Genomic DNA, 17,762 nt, shown 5'->3' with positions numbered 1-17,762 from the left:
CTTTCTATCTTGTTCCATTGATCAATGTTTCTGTTTTTTTGCCAGTACCATATTGTCTTGATTACTGTAGCTTTGTAGTATAGTCTGAAGTCAGGGAGTCTGATTCCTCCAGCTCCGTTTTTTTCCCTCAAGACTGCTTTGGCTATTCGGGGTCTTTTGTGTCTCTATACAAATTTTAAGATGATTTGCTCTAGTTCCGTAAAAAATGCCATTGGTAATTTGATGAGGATTGCATTCAATCTGTAGATTGCTTTGGGTAGTATAGTCATTTTCACAGTATTGATTCTTCCAATCCAAGAATATGGTATATCTCTCCATCTGTTGGTATCATCTTTGATTTCTTTCTTCAGTGTCTTATAGTTTTCTGCATACAGGTCTTTTGTCTCCATAGGTAGGTTTATTCCTGGGTATTTTATTCTTTTTGTTGCAGTGGTAAATGGGAGTGTTTCCATAATTTCTCTTTCAGATTTTTCATCATTAGTGTATAGGAATGCAAGAGATTTCTGTGCATTAATTTTGTATCCTGCAACTTTACCAAATTCATTGATTAGCTCTTGTAGTTTTCTGGTGGCATTTTTAGGATTCTCTACATATAGTATCATGTCATGTGCAAACAGTGACAGTTTGACTTCTTCTTTTCCAATTTGTATTTCTTTTATTTCTTTCTCTTCTCTGGTTGCCGTGGCTAGGACTTCCAAAACTATGTTGAATAATAGTGGTGAGAGTGGACATCCTTGTCTGTTACCTGATCTTAGAGGAAATGCTTTCAGTTTTTCACCATTGAGAATGATGTTGGCTGTGGATTTGTTGTATATGGCCTTTATTATGTTGAGGTAGATTCCCTCTGTGCCCACTTTCTGGAGAGTTTTTATCATAAATGGGTGTTGAATTTTGTCAAAAGCTTTTTCTACAACTATTGAGATGATCATATGATTTTTGTTCTTCAGTTTGTTAATATGGTGTATCACATTGATTGATTTGCATATATTGAAGAATCCTTGCATCCCTGGGATAAATCCCACTTGATCATGGTGTATGATCCTTTTAATGTGTTGTTGGATCCTGTTGGCCAGTATTTTGTTGAAGAGTTTTGCATCTATATTCATCAGTGATATTGGTCTGTAATTTTCTTTTTTTGTAGTATCTTTGTCTGATTTTGGTATCAGGGTAATGGTGGCCTCATAGAATGAGTTTGGGAGTGTTCCTTCCTCCGCAATGTTTTGGAAGAGTTTGAGAAGCATGGATGTTAGCTGTTCTCTAAATGTTTGATAGCATTTACCTGTGAAGCCATGTGGTCCTGGACTTTTGTTTGTTGGAAGATTTTTAATCACAGTTTCAATTTCATTCCTTGTGATTGGTCTGTTCATATTTTCTGTTTCTTCCTGGTTCAGTCTTGGAAGGTTATACCTTTCTAAGAATTTGTCCATTTCTTCCAGGTTGTCCATTTTATTGGCATAGAGTTGTTGTAGAAGTCTCTTAGGATGCTGTGTATTTCTGTGGTGTCTGTTGTAACTTCTCCTTTTTCATTTCTAATTTTATTGATTTGAGTCCTCTCCCTCTTTTTCTTGATGAGTCTGGCTAATGGTTTATCAATTTTGTTTATCTTGTCAAAGAACCAGCTTTTAGTTTTATTGATCTTTGCTATTGTGTTCTTTATTTCTATTTCATTTATTTCTGCTCTGATCTTGATGATTTCTTTCCTTCTGCTAACTTCGGGTTTTGCTTGTTCTTCTTTCTCTTCTGATTCCTTTAGGTGTAAGGTTAGATTGTTTACTTGAGATTTTTCCTGTTTCTTGAGGTAGGCTTGTATAGCTGTAAACTTCCCTCTTAGAACAGCTTTTGCTGCATCCCATAGGTTTTGGATCATCGTATTTTCATTGTCATTTGTCTCTAGGTATTTTTTGATTTCCTCTTTGATTTCTTCAGTGATCTCTTGGTTATTTATTAATGTATTGTTTAGCCTGAATGTGTTTGTGTTTTTTACGTTTTTTCCCTGTATTTCATTTCTAGTCTCATAGCATTGTGGTCAGAAAAGATGCTTGATATGTTTTCAATTTTCTTAAATTTACTGAGGCTGTTTTGTGACCCAAGATGTAATCTATCCTGGAGAATGTTCCATGCGTGCTGGAGAAGAAAGTGTAATCTGCTGTTTATGGATGGAATGTCCTACAGATATCAATTAAATGTATCTGTTCTATTGTGTCATTTAAAGCTTCTGTTGCCTTATTTATTTTCATTTTGGATGATCTGTCCATTGGTGTGAGTGAGGTGTTAAAGTCCCCCAGTATTACTGTGTTACTGTCGATTTCCTCTTTTATAGCTGTTAACAGTTGCCTTATGTATTGAGGTTCTCCTATGTTGGGTGTATATATATTTATAATTGTTATATTTTCTTCTTGGATTGATCCCTTGATCATTATGTCGTGTCCTTCTTGTCTCTTGTAACATTCTTTATTTTAAAGTCTATTTTATCTGATATGAGTATAGCTACTCCAGCTTTCTTTTGATTTCCATTGCCATGGAATATCTTTTTCCATCCCCTCACTTTCAGTCTGTATGTGTCCCTAGGTCTGAAGTGGGTCTCTTGTAGACAGCATATATATGGGTCTTGTTTTTGTATCCATTCAGCAAGCATGTGTCTTTTGGTTGGAGTATTTAATCCATTCACGTTTAAGGTAATTATCGATATGTATGTTCCTTTGCCCATTTTCTTAATTGTTTTGGGTTTGTTTTTATAGGTCCTTTTCTTCTTTCGTGTTTCCCACTTAGAGAAGTTCCTTTAGCATTTGTTGTAGAGCTGGTTTGGTGGTGCTGAATTCTGTTAGCTTTTGCTTGTCTGTAAAGCTTTTGATTTCTCCATTGAATCTGAATGAGATCCTTGCCGGGTAGAGTTATCTTGGTTGTAGGTTTTTCCCTTTCATCACTTTAACTATGTTATGCCACTCTCTTCTGGCTTTTAGAGTTTCTGCTGAGAAATCAGCTGTTAACCTTATGGGTGTTCCCTTGTATGTTATTTGTTGTTTTTCCCTTGCTGATTTTAGTAATTTTTCTTTGTTTTTAATTTTTGCCAATTTGATTACTATGTGTCTCAGTGTGCTTCTCCTTGGGTTTTTCCTGTTTGGGACTTGCTGCGCTTCCTGGACTTGGGTGGCTATTTCCTTTCCCATGTTAGGGAAGTTTTCGACTATAATCTCTTCAAATATTTTCTCTGGTCCTTTCTCTCTTTCTTGTCCTTCTGGCACCCATATAATGTGAATGTTGTTGCATTTAATGTTGTCCCAAAGGTCTCTAAGGCTGTCTTCATTTCTTTTCATTCTTTTTTCTTTATTCTGTTCCACAGCAGTGAATTCCACCTTTCTGTCTTCCAGGTCACTTACCATTCTTCTGCCTCAGTTATTCTGCTCTTGATTCCTTCTAGTGTAGTTTTCATTTCAGTTATTGTACTGTTTATCTCTGTTTGTTTGTTCTTTCATTCTTCTATGTCTTTGTTAAAGATTTCTTGCATATTCTCGATCTTTGCCTCCATTCTTTTTCCGAGGTCCTGGATCATCTTCACTATCATTATTCTGAATTGTTTTTGTGGAAGATTGCCTATCTCCACTTCATTTAGTTGTTTTTCTGGGGTTTTATCTTGTTCTTTCATCTGCTACATAGCCCTCTGCCTTTTCATCTTGTCTATCTTTTTGTGAATGTGGTTTTTGTTCCACAGGCTGCAGTATTGTAGTTCTTCTTGCTTCTGCTGTCTGCCCTCTGGTGGTTGAGGCTATCTAAGCGCCTTGTATATGTTTCCTAATGGGAGGGACTGGTGGTGGGTAGAGCTGACTGTTGCTCCAGTGGGCAGAGCTCAGTAAAACTTTAATCTGCTTGACTGCTGATAGGTGGGGCTGGGTTCCCTCCCTGTGGGTTGTTTGGCCTGAGGCAACCCAACACTGGAGCCTACCTGGGCTCTTTGGTGGGGCTAATGACAGACTCTGGGAGGGCTCATGCCAAGGAGTACTTCCCAGAACTTCTGCTGCTAGACAAGTGACCTTGTCCCCACGGTAGCCACAGCCACCCGCCGCCTCTGCAGGAGACCCTCCAACACTAGCAGGCAGGTCTGGTTCAGTCTCCCCTGGGGTCACTGCTCCTTCCCTTGGGTCCCGATGTGCATAGTACTTTGTGTGTGCCCTCCAAGTTTGGGGTCTCTGTTTCCCCCAGTCCTGTCAAAGTCCTGCAATCAATTCCCACTAGGCTTCAAAGTCTGATTCTCTAGGAATTGCTCCCCCTCGTTGCTGGACCCACAGGTTGGGAAGTCTGACGTCGGGCTCAGAACCTTCACTCACGTGGGTGGACTTCTATGGTATAAGTGTCCTCCAGTCTGAGTCACCCACCCAACAGTTATGAGATTTGATTTTACTCTGATTGCACCCCTCCTACCATCTCATTGTGGGTTCTCCTTTGTCTTTGTATATGGAGTATATTTTTTGGTGTGTTCCAGTGTCTTCCTGTCAATGTTTGTCCAGCAGCTAGCTGTGATTCTGATTTTCTCGCAAGAGGGAGTGAGAGCACGTCCTTCTACTCCTCCATCTTGGTTCCTCCACCTGAAGTTTTACTTCCTTGACCTTTTAATTCAGCTAAATTGAGGTTCTTTCCCTTGCCTTAGTGTTGTCTGAGGAACACTATCTGAAAGCCCATTTCTTAGGGAGCAAATATTTTAATATTTGTTTTGTACCAGGTATCTGAGGCAGATCTCCTAGCCTCCTCTCTGTATTCTTTTATTCTGGAATTCTGATGAGATACATGTTAAGACCTTCTTACTCTATCTACCATTAAACTTGCTTTTTTCCATTGATGTATAAAACATGTAGGTAAAGTACATAAACACTAAGTATATAGCTCAGTAAAGTTTCACAAAGTGAATCTGTACATATAACAACCACAAAGATCAAGAAATATAAGGCATTGGGACTTCCCTGGTGGTGCAGTGGATAAGACTCCGTGCTCCCAATGCAGGGGGCCTGGGTTCAGTCCCTGGTCAGGGAGCTAGATCTCACATGCATGTTGCAACTGAGAGTTCATATGCCACAACTAAGGAGCCCACATGCTGCAACTAAAGAGGCTACCTGCTGCAACTAAGGAGCCCTGGAGCCGCAAGCAGGGAGTCCGCCTACTGCAACTAAGACTTGGTGCAACCCACCAACCAACCAACCAACCAACCAATAAATAAATAAATAAATATTTTAAAAAAGAAAAAGAAATATAAGGCATGAAGTTTCCCAGAAGCCCCTTTATCCTGACTTCCAACGCCTCATTTTTTTTTTTTTTTTTTTGTGGTACGCGGGCCTCTCACTGTTGTGGCCTCTCCCGTTGTGGAGCACAGGCTCCAGACGCGCAGGCTCAGCTGCCATGGCTCACAGGCCCAGCTGCTCCACGGCATGTGGGATCTTCCCAGACCAGGGCACGAACCCATGTCCCCTGCATCGGCAGGCGGACTCTCAACCACTGCACCACCAGTGAAGCCCCCAACACCTCATTTTTCTAACCACCTTAGTTTTTCTGTTTTTGAACATTATATATATGAAGTTAACATTAAATGGTCTTTCTTTTTGTTTTTGAATTTGATGTCTTTTGCTGAACAAAATCATTTGTGAAATTCATCCATGTTGGGTACAAGTATAATGTGTTCATTTTCATTGCTTTTTAGTATTCCATCGTGTGAATAAACCACAGCTGATTGATCTGTTCTGCTGTTGATGAAAATGTTAAATTTGATTTCCAGTTTGGAGAACATTCCTTTACATGACTTTCAGTATATTTATGTTTAGAAGTAAACTTGTTCGGTCACAGGGTACGTATTTGTTTATTTTAGAGATAGCGCCAAACAGTTTTCCAAAGTGTAACAGCTTTCGTTCCCACCAATGGCGTATAAGAATTCCTATTGCTCCTCATCTTTGCCAACAATTGGTATTGTTAATCTCTAATTTTGACAGGTTCTTGTGGTTTAAAATGCCTTTTTCTGTTGATACTTCTGAGGTTGAGCATCTCTTCATATGTTTATTGGTTGTTTGGATGTACTGTCTTGTCAAGTGCCTATTCAGACTTCTTTCCTAATCTTTCTATTGTGTTGTCCATTTTATTTCATTATTATTGTTGATTTATAGGAATTTCTTATTTCTTCTGTATATGAAGCTGTCTTTTCCACTGTGTGGTTGTATTTTCACCCTCCTGATGGTGTCTTGTGATGAACAGAAGTTCTCAGTGTTGTCTAATGTATTGGTCTTTTCCTTTATTGTTAGTGCTTTCTGCATCCTGCTCAAAAAATCTTTTCTTCAGCTGCATAGCACAGGGAAATCAGCTTGATGCTTTGTGGCCACCTAGAGGGGTGGGATAGGGAGGGTGGGAGGGAGGGAGATGCAAGAGGGAAGAGATATGGGGACATACGTATATGTATAACTGATTCACTTTGTTTTAAAGCAGAAACTAACACACCATTGTAAAGCAATTATACTCTAATAAAGATGTTAAAAAATCTTATATGAAGGTTATGGAGGCATTCTTCTGTTTTCTCTTTTAGAAAGTTTATTGTTTTGCTTTTTCCATTTAGATCTTATAATTCACCTGGATTTGATTTTTCTGATAATATGAAGTAGGAGTCTATTTTTTTCTCCCCTATGGATTTTTTTTGTATAAACATAATTTACTTCTTAGAAAATTACATCAGAATTGCAAACAGCACACAAGCAAAAGAGGCAGCCTATATAAGGACATTTTAACAGTATATAACCTTTTGCCAAAGGTGTTTTTTTGCTGAATACATATACACTGTGATTGGAATATAGTTTTTTGTTCAAAACTAAAACTTTGCGTCCATTGAACAGTTCTCCTCTTCCCCCTTATCCCAGCATCTGACAACTACCATTCTACTTTCTGTTTCTAAGAGTTTGATTGTAAATACCTCACAGAAGTAGAATCATGCAGAAATCGTCATTTTGTGACTGGCTTATTTTAGTTAGCACAGTGTCCTCAAGGTTCATCTGTTTTGTAGCATATGACAGGATTTCCTTCTTTGTTAAGGTTTAATAGTATTCCATTGTATGTATATACCATATTTTCTTTACCTGTTTACCCATTAATGATCATTTGGGATGCTTCCACCTCTTAGCTGTTGTGAATAATGCTGTAATGAACACAGGAGTGTACAAATATCTCTTCAAGGTTCTGTTTTCAATTCTTTCAGATATATATACACAGAAGTGGGATTGCTGGATCATATGATTATTCTATTTTTAGTTTTCTGAGGAACTTCCATAGTTTTCTCCATAGCAGCTGTACCATTTCCCATTCCTAATAAAAGTGCACAGAGGTTGCAATTTCTCCACATCCTTGTCAACACTTGTTATTTTCTGTTTTTTTAAAAATAGTGGCCATTGTAATGTGTGAGGAGATAGCTAAATGAGGTTTTTATTTGCTTCCTTAATAATTAGTGATGTTGAGTTAGCTCTTTTTGTGTATGTTGGTCATTTGTATATCTTTGGAAAAATGTCTATTCAAGTACTTTGCCCATTTTTTAATTGGATTGCTTTATTGTTGAATTGAAGAGGTTCTCTATATATGTATATACACACACATATATATATACACACCCATATATACACACACACATATATATATATATGTTGTTTATGTAGCTGAGTCTGGGTCTGGTCTTAGTTGCAGCATGCGGGATCTTTCTTTGGGCACGAAGATTCCTCATTGTGGTGCATGGGCTTTTCTCTGATTGTGGCGTGTGGGCTCCAGAGAGCACAGGTTCATTAGTTGCATCACATGGGCTCTCTAGTTGTGGCACGCGGGCTCCAGAGTGCGTGGAGTCTGTAGTTGTGGCACGTGGGGTCTGTAGTTGCAGCGCGCGGGCTCTTTAGCTGTGGCACGCGGGCTCCAGAGTGTGTGGGCTTAGTAGTTTCAGCGTGCGGGCTTAGTTGCCCCATGGCATGTGGGGCTTAGTTCCCTGACCAGAGATTGAACCTGTGTCCCCTGCATTGCAAGACGGATTCTTAACCACTGGCCCACCAGGGAAGTCCCTCTTTATATATTTTGGCTATTAATCCCTTATAAGATGCAGTGTGCGTTTTCTCCCATTCTGTTGATTCTCTTTTCACTCTGATGATTGTTTCCTTTGCTGTGTAGAAGTTTTTAAGTTTGATATTGTCTATTTTCACTTTTGTTGCCTGAGCTTTTGGTGTCATATCCAAGAAATCATTGCCAAATCTAAAGTCATGAAGTGTTTCCCCAGGGTTTTTTTTTCTAGGAGTTTTATAGGTTTTTTTTTTTTTTTTTTTTTTTGCAGTACGCGGGCCTCTCACTGTTGTGGCCTCTCCCGTCGCGGAGCACAGGCTCCAGACACGCAGGCTCAGCGGCCATGGCTCACGGGCCCAGCTGCTCCATGGCACATGGGATCCTCCCAGTCTGGGGCACGAACCTGTATCGCCTGCATCGGCAGGCGGACACCCAACCACTGCGCCACCAGGGAAGCCCGGAGTTTTATAGTTTTAACTATTACATTAAAATGTCTTTGATACATTTAAATTTTTGTATGTGGCGTAAATAAGGGTCCAACTTCCTTCTTTTACATGTGAATATCCAGTTTTCTCAACACCATTTGTTGAAGGGACTATTCTTTCCCTATTGTGTAGTCTTGGCACCTTTCTCACAGATCATGTGACCACATATGTGAGGGTTTATTTATTCCTGGGTTCTCTACTCTGTTCCATTGGTCTGTAGGTCTGTCATAATGTTTTAAATGTAGTAGCTTTGTAATACGCTTTGAAATCAGCAAGTGTGAGGCCTCCAGCTTTGTTTTGCTTTCTAAAGATTGTTGTGGCTGTTTTGTGTCCTTTGAGATTCCATATGAATTTTAGGGTTTTTTTTTTTTGATTCTGTAAAAATGTCCTTGGAATTTTGATAGAAATTGCATTAAATATAGGTCACATTGGGTAATATGGACATTTTAACAATATTCAGTCTTCCAGTCCATGAACACAGGACGTCTTTCCATTTATTTGTGTCTTCTATAAGTTCTTTCAGCAGTGTTTTGTAGTTTTCAGTGTACAGATCTTTCACCTCCTTGAATAAGTTTATTCCCAAGTATTTTATTTTTTTGATGCTATTGTAAATGGGTTGTTTTCTTAATTTCATTTTCAGGTTGTTCATTGTTACTGTATATAAACGCAGCTGATTTTTAAGTGTTGATTTTGTAACTGTAACTTTGCTGTATTCATTTATTCTAATAGCTTTGTTGCAGAAACTTTAGAGTTTTCTATGTATAAGATCAAGTTTTCTGCAAATAGAGATAATTTTACTTCTTCCTTTCCAATTTTGATGCCTTTTCTTTTTTCTTGCCTTGATACTGTAGCTTGAACTTCTAATACTGTATGGAATAGAAGTGATGAGAGTGGGTATCTTTGCCTTGTTCTTGATCTTAGAGGGAAAGCGTTTGGTTTTTCACCACTGAATATATTAGCTATGAGCTTCTCATATATGGCCTTTCTTATGTTGAGGTAATTTCCTTCCATTCCTAGTTTGTTGAGTGTTTTTTATCATGAAAGTGTGTTGTATTTTGTCAAATGCCTTTTCTGTATTAGTTGAGATGATCATATGGTTTTTGTCCTCCATTTTGATAATGAGATGAATTACTTTGATTGATTTGTGTATGTTGAACCATCCTTGCATTTCAGAAGTAAATCTGACTTAGACTATTAGTGTGTTATTGTTTTGGGTTTTTTTTTCTTTTTAGCATTTTGCTGAGGATTTTTATATCAGTATTCATCAGGAATACAGGTTTGTAGTCTTTCTTTTATTTATTTTTTGTGTGTGTGGTATGCGGGCCTCTCACTGTTGTGGCCTCTCCCATTGCGGAGCACAGCCTCCGGACGCGCAGGCTCAGTGGCCATGGCTCACGGGTCTAGCCGCTTCACGGCATGTGGGATCTTCCCGGAATGGGGCACGAACCCGTGTCCCCTGCATCGGCAGGCGGACTCTCAACCACTGTGCCACCAGGGAAGCCCTTGATGTAAATTTTTTAATGTAAGTGGTGTTGTCAAGCCATCTGGTTCTGGGCTTTCCTTTCTTTGGATGTTTTTGGTTACTGATTCAGTCTCCTTACTGTAGTGTAGCTTTGCTCAGTTTATTTCTATCTATCTATCTATCTAATCTATTATTTAGTCTTGGTAAGTTGTATATTTCTAAAAATTTATTCATTTCTTCAAGGTCATTCCATCTGTTATTGTATTCATAGTAGTCTCTTAGGATCCTTTTTATTTCTGTGGTATAAGTTGTAATGCCTCCTCTTTCATTTCTGATTTTTGCTGAGTCATTTTGCTTTTTTTCTTGTTATTCTAGGTGAGGGTTTGTTGATTTTGATACTCTTTTGAGAAGAACTTAATTTCATTGATACTTTTTTCTATTCTTCATATCCTTTATATCTGCTCTAATCTTTATTATAATTTCCTTCATCTATTAACTTTAGCTTTAATTTGTTGTTCTTTTTTTAGTTCTTTGAGGTGTAAAGTTAGGTTGTTGATTTGAGATCTTTCTTCTTTTTTAATGTAGATATTTATTACTATAAACTTCCCACTTAGTACTGTACCATTTACATTTAAAGTAGTTACTTATAGGGAACTACTCACTATTCCCATTAAAAATTTTTTTTCTGTGTGTCCTGCAAATATTTGGTCACTCTTCCTCTCTTGCTGCTTTCTGTTGTGTTTTATTGATTTTCTTTTTTCTTTTGTAATGACATGCTTTAATTCCTTTCTTGTTTTCTTTTGGCATCTTTTATAGGTTTTTTTCATTGTGTTTACCATGAGGATTACATAAAACACAGTTATAACAATCTATCTTGAACTGATAACAACTTAACTTAAATCACATACAAAAATACTATTCCTTTACATCCTTGCCCCGCTTTGTTCAGTGTCATAAACTATGTCTTTTTATATTTTGTATTCACTAACATAGTGTTATAATAATTTTTAATGCTTTTATTTCTTAAATTCTGTACTCAGAAGTGATTTATGTACCACCATTACAGTATCACAGATTTTTGTATTTATCTGTATATTTACCTTTACCACAATCTTTATATTTTTATATGCTGTGTGTTGCTGTCTAGCTTCTTTCATTTCAACTTGAAGGACTTCCTTTAGCAGTTCTTGTAAAGCAGGTCTTAGTGGTGATAACCTTTCTTAGTTTTTCTTTATCTGGGAAGGTCTTTATTTCTCCTTCAGTTTTAAAGGACAGTTTTGGTGGATATATAGTATTCTTGGTTTGCAGGTTTTTTCTTTCAGTACTTTGAATGTATTATCCCACTTCCCTCTGGCTGGTAATGTTTCTGTTGAGAAATCCACTGATCTAATGGGAGCTTCTTTGTATGTAATGATTCACATTTCTCTTGCTGTTTTCAAGATTAGCTCACTTTTGACTAGTTGTTTATAGTATGTCTTGATTTGAGCCTCTTTGGGCCCATCCTAGTTGGAGTCCTCTGAGTCTCTTGAATCTGGATGTTCATTTTCTTTCTCAGATTTGGGAAGTTTTTGGCCATTATTTGCTTCAGATAAGCTCTCTACCCACTCCCCTTTCTCCATCTGGAACTCCTGTAATGGGAATATGGGTCATCTTTGTGATATCCTATAAGTCCCTTAGGCTTTTTCACTTCATTCCTTTTCTTTGTTCCTCTGACTAGATAATTTCAAGTGGCTTATCTTTGACTTTGCTGATTCTTTTTTCTGCTTGATTGAGCCTGCAGTTGATCCTCCGCTAGTGAATTTTTAAATTTAGTTACTATATTTTTCAGCTCCATAATTTTTGTTTCGCTATTTTTCTGCTTTCTTTCTCATTGGTAATATTCTCGTTTTGTTTGTGCGTTGTTTTCCTGATTTTGTTTAGCTGTCTATTTGTATTCTCTTGTAGCGCATTGAATTTCTTTATGACCATTACTTTCCATTCTTTTTTAGGTAATTCATATATCTCCCTTTTATTAGGGTCAGTTTCTGGAGATTTACTTTGTTCCTTTGTTTGAGCCATGTTTTCCTGTTTCTTCATGTGCCTTCTTCGGTGAATTATCTGTTTAATCTTTTGCCCATTGTTTCATTTTGTACTGTTGAGTTTTGAGGGTTTTTAAAAGGATGTTCTGTGTATTTTTCAGGTATGTGACTCAATTTTTTTCTCTGAGTTGATGGCTAGTCTTTTCATTTTCTTTACAGTATCTTTCAAAAAGAAGTTCTTTAATTTTAAAGAAGCCCATTTAATCAAATTTATTATTTTGGGAGGGGAACCAATGTTGTGTCTAAAAATCTTTGTTTAACCAAATGTCACAACGATTTTCTCCTAAAAGTTTTATACTGTTATGTTTTGCATTTGGATCGATGATCCATTTTGTTTTAATTTTTTCATAAAGTATGAGATACTGCTTTAAGTTCATTATTTTACACTTGGATATCTGGTTTTCCAACATTGTTTTTCTCCACTGAACTTTTTTTGCATCATGATCATAAGTCATTTGACCACATCTATTTTCACCTATTTCTGACCAGTACCTTTTCTCTTCCAGTGATTTATGATTATGCTTGTACCACACTGTCTTTATTACTATAGCTTAATATTAACTTTTAAAACCGGGTAGTATAAGTCCTTTCTTCTTCTTTTTCGAAACAGTTTAAGGTATTTTAGGTCTTTTGTATTTCCCCATGGATTTGATAATTAAATTGTCAATTTTTACCAGAATTCCTCCTGGGATTTATTTGAATCTATATATCAGTATAGGGAGAATTGACAACAATTATTAAATCTTCCAATCCATGGTTGCAGTATATCTCCCTCATCTAGGACTTTAATTTTACTTGGCAATGTTTTATAATTTTCAGTTTGTGTGTCTTAAGACCTACCCTTAAATATTTCATATTTTTTAATGTTATTGTAAATGGTATTATCTTTAAAATTTCTAATTTCTGATGGATTTATTGCTAGTATTTTCACATGCAGTTGATTTTTATGTATTGATCTTGTATTCTGCAGTTTTGCTACACTCACTTATTAGCTCTAGTAACTTTTTACAAAAAGATTACATAGAATTTTCTCCTTAGATGATTATGTCATCTGTGAATATAGAGACAATTTTTCTTCTTTTCCCATCTGGACTCCTTTTATTTCTTTGTCTTATCTTATCACGCTTATTAGAACTTTCAGTCTAATATTGAATAAAAATGGTAAGACTAAACATCCTTCCCTTGTTTTGATATTTGATCTTTCACTATTAACTATGACAGTAGGTATATTTCAATAATGCTTTTTAGCAGGTTGAGTTAATTCTGTTCATATTCTTACACTTATCAGGAATGGATATTGGATTTTGTCACGTGTTTTCTCTGCATTTTTTCATTTTTTGAAAGGATTGTATTGCTTTTCTTTCAGTTTCTTTTTTTATAGTAGAAAAGATATTTTTATGATTTTAAACATTTAATATTTATTGAGAATTGTTTTGTTCTGTGTAGCTACAGTCCATCTTGAAAAACATTTCACATGGACTTGAGATCAATGTGCATTCCACTCTTTTTTTTTCTTAAACATCTTTAATTGGATCTTTTAGTTTCTTAACATGGTGAATTACATTTATTTTTCAAACGTTATGACCAATTTAACATTCCAGAGATAAACCTCACCTGGTCATATATTGATATATTATACTCTTTCTGTGTTGTTGTATTCATTTTGTTAAGGACTTTTTTTTTTGCAGACGTGTTCATGAGAGATGACCTTTAGCTTTGTTTTCTTGCACTATCTTTGGGTTTGTTGTTAGCATAATGCTGCCCTATTGCAATAACTTGGAAAGTTTGTCCTCTTCAATTTTCTGAAAGAGTTTGTGTAGAAGTGGTAATATTTGTTTCTTATATGTTTGGGAGCATTCACCAATAAAGCCATCTGGTCCTAGAGTTTTCTTTGTAGGATGTTTATAACTGCATATTTATTTCTTAAAATGAATATTTGGTGATTCAGGTTATATCTTTCTGCTTTAATGAGCTTCGGTATTCTATCCTTTTCAAGGAACCTGTTTCATCTATATTGCTGAATTTGTTGGTGTAAGTTCTTCACAGTACTTCCGTACTATCCTTTTAACATCTGTAGAATCTATAGTGATGTCACCTCTGTCACTCTTTTTTTTTTTTTTTTTTTTTTTTGCGGTATGCGGGCCTCTCACTGTTGTGGCCTCTCCCATTGCGGAGCACAGGCTCCGGACGCGCAGGCTTAGTGGCCATGGCTCACGGGCCCAGCCACTCCGCGGCATGTGGGATCTTCCCGGACTGGGGCACGAACCCGTGTCCCCTGCATTGGCAGGCAGACTCTCAACCACTGCACCACCAGGGAAGTGCATGTCACTCTTGATATTGGTAGTTTGTGTTCTCTCTCTCTCTCTCTCTTTATTATTCTTAGCAGTCTGAGGAGAGATTTCATCAATTTTAATGATCATCTCTAAGAACGAACTTTGGTTTCCATGGTTTTCTCTATTTTCTTTTTCTATTTTTGATCTCTGTTTTTTCCTTTCTTCTGTTTACTATGGTGAGTTTCATTGCTCTCTTTCTTCTAGTTTCTTAAAGTAGAGGCTGAAGTTACTGATTTGAGACCTTTATCCTTTCTAATATAGGCAGTTAGTAAAATAAAATTTCCACTGAGTATTCCTTTAGGTAAATTTCACTAATTTTGATATGCTGAACTTCCATTTCTCTTCTGTTAGTAAATTAGTCAATGTATTTTCTAGTTTCCATTGTGATTTCTTCTTTGATTCATCATTTATTGAGAAACATGTCATTTAGTTTCTAAATATTTGGAAATATTTGAATATTTGAGTTGTTTTCCAGCTTGGGCTTAATTGCAATTGACTCTATTTTAATCATTTGTGTAACTGTCTTTGTATGGATTGATTTACAGTGATTATTTTCTAGTTAAATCCATCTCAGTCAGAATATGTACTTTGTATGACTTGAATCCTTTTAATTTTAATGAGACTGGTTTTGTGTCCCAGAATATAGTCTATTGGTAAATTTATCTTATGCACTTTAAAAACTGCTTATTCTTTTGTTTGTGGAGTGTTCCATATATATCAGTTATGTCAAGGTGGCTGATAACCATGTTCAATTCATCTATGTTCTTACTGATTTTCTGATTACTTGTTCTATCAATTATTGAAACAGGTGTGTTGAAATCTAATATTTTTGGACTGTTTCTCCACTCAGTTCTGTCAATTACTGCTTCATATATTTCAAAGATCTGTTTTTAGGTACATAAACATTCAGGATTTTGATGTTTCTATTCTTGGATTGACCCATTTATCATTGTAAAATGACTCTCTTTATCCCCATTAATACTCTTTGCTTTGAAATTTGCTATTTATATAGCAAATCTAGCTTTCTCATTATTAGAGTTACTGTGGTATCTCTTTCTTCTGTCCTTTTACTTCTGGTCTAGCTATCTGTGTCTTAATATTTAAAGTTAGATTCTTACAGGCAATTTATAGTTGGGTTTTGCTTTTTTATCCAATCTAGCGACATCTGCCTTTTATTTAATTGGGCTGTTTATACCATTTACAATTAATGTGATTATTGATATGTAGGTAGCTGAATTTAAATTTTGTGTCTTGCTCTTTGTTTTCCCTCTGTTCCTGTTCCATCATTTTTTTCCCCTTCTCTTTTTTGGAAGAACTGAGTATTTTTGTGATTCCACTTTACCTCCTTTGTTGATTTATTAGCTATAACTTTTTTTTGTTGTGGTTGTTTTAGTATATGCTTTAGGGTTTATTGTATACATCATAAACTTTATCACAGTGTACCATCAAGTAATATGGTACCACTTCAAATATAGTATAAGAATCTTATAACACTATACTTTCATTTTTCTTCTCCTGGAATTTTGGGTATTTTTTCCTTACATTTTATTCTTATATGTTTCATAATTTCCTTAATACGTTGTTAATATTCTTCCTTTTTTTTTTTTTTTTTTTTTGCGGTACGCGGGCCTCTCACTGTTGTGGCCTCTCCTGTTGCGGAGCACAGGCTCCGGACACGCAGGCTCAGCGGCCATGGCTCATGGGCCCAGCTGCTCCGCGGCATGTGGGATCTTCCCGGACCGGGGCACGAACCCGCGTCCCCTGCATCGGCAGGCGGACTCTCAACCACTGCGCCACCAGGGAAGCCCTAATATTCTTCCTTTAATAGTCAATTATCTTTAAAAAGATTTTAAAACAAAGTAAAAATTATATTATATTTACTTACATATTTATTATTTCTAATCTTAAATTCCTTTGCATAGATCCAGATTATGACAGGTATTATTTTCCTTTTACATGAAGGATTTAAAAAGATGTATTTTTTTGTGCTGGTCTGTTATTATAGAGGTTTGGAAAATTATCCTGTAAAATGCCAAATAGTAAATATTTTAGGCTTTGTGTGCCATATAATCTTTGTCACAACTACTCAAATATGCCATTGTGTCAGGAAAGCAGACTTGGATAATATGTAAATGATTGGATGTGGCTAAGTTTCATTCAAACTCTTATTTACAAAAATAATGGGTCATAGTTAGGTAAGAGGCATCCTTTGCTGACTTCTATGCTACTGAATAATCTTTCAGCTTTCTTATTTTTGAAAACGTCTAGTTTATTTTTGTTTTAGAAAGATATTTCTGTGGGTATAGAATTCTAGTTTGACAGTTTTTTGTGTTTTTTTTTTTCTTTTACTACCTTAAATATGTTACTCCACTGATTTCTGGCAAGAAATCTTATTTTTAATCACTGGTTTTACATAATTTGAGAGCAATGTATTTCTTTATTTTTATTGCTTTAGTATTTTAAGAGTAAATCACAATTTATGTTCTTATTCTCTTACTGGCCATTTGGGTTGTTTCAAGTATTTAGCTAATATGAATCGTGCTGCTATGAACTTTCTGGTACACATCTTTAGGTGCCTTTATGTATACATTTATTTGTAGTGGAATTGCTGGGTCATAGAAGAGGCATATGACCAGCTTTAGTAGATACTGATACATGGTTTTTCAAAGTGATGGTACCATTTTACAGTCCAATCAACGATGTGTGAAAGCCCTAGTTGCTCCATGTCCTCATTGACATTTGATATTAATCTAGTCCCTTTCATTTTGGTCATTCTGGTGATGTGTAGTGATATATACTTAGGATTATAATTTATGTTTGGTTGATCACTAATGAATCTGAGCACCTTTTCATGCATACATAGGAATATACCTTCCATTGTTTATGGGTACATAAAAACCTATGTGAGAATGCTAAATACCCAATTTTGGCAGTTTCTACTTCTAAGGACAGAGAAGGGGAGGAATATGTTGGACAGGAGGGTTCACAGAGGGCCTCAACTTACAGTATTATTGCTAAACCAGAAGTGGATACAGGAATATCTAAAATGTTTCATTTCTTTAAAAAATTTAATTTTTGTAAAATATGCATAATATAACATTTGCCATTCAAACCATTTTTAACTCTACTGTTCGTGACATTTAGTACTTTTACATTGTTATAGAACCATTACCATCACTCAAAAAATTTTTGAGAGGTCAGTTTAAATGCTTAATTCAGCATCACATAGTTTTTATAAACATTATCAGGGAGTAAAATTTTACAATGTATTTCTAATACAAGTGTATATTCACATCCAGAAAACAAAAATTTGGCTATTCAAAGTTTGAACAAGCTTTCAAGGGTAGGGTTT

The 17,762-nt window shown here is 36.1% G+C and overlaps 1 protein-coding gene across 8 annotated transcripts in view; it reads left to right on the top strand.

The window, feature by feature from the left end:
- The window catches only part of DCAF6 (DDB1 and CUL4 associated factor 6), a 165,299-nt gene that overhangs the window by 51,069 nt on the left and 96,468 nt on the right, over nt 1-17,762 (top strand). The gene's annotated exons all lie outside the window — the stretch shown is intronic.

This window comes from Mesoplodon densirostris, chromosome 2 (assembly GCF_025265405.1).
Source record: "Mesoplodon densirostris isolate mMesDen1 chromosome 2, mMesDen1 primary haplotype, whole genome shotgun sequence".
Taxonomy (NCBI): Eukaryota; Metazoa; Chordata; class Mammalia; order Artiodactyla; family Ziphiidae; genus Mesoplodon; species Mesoplodon densirostris.
This window is presented reverse-complemented; position numbering and strand designations above follow the sequence as displayed.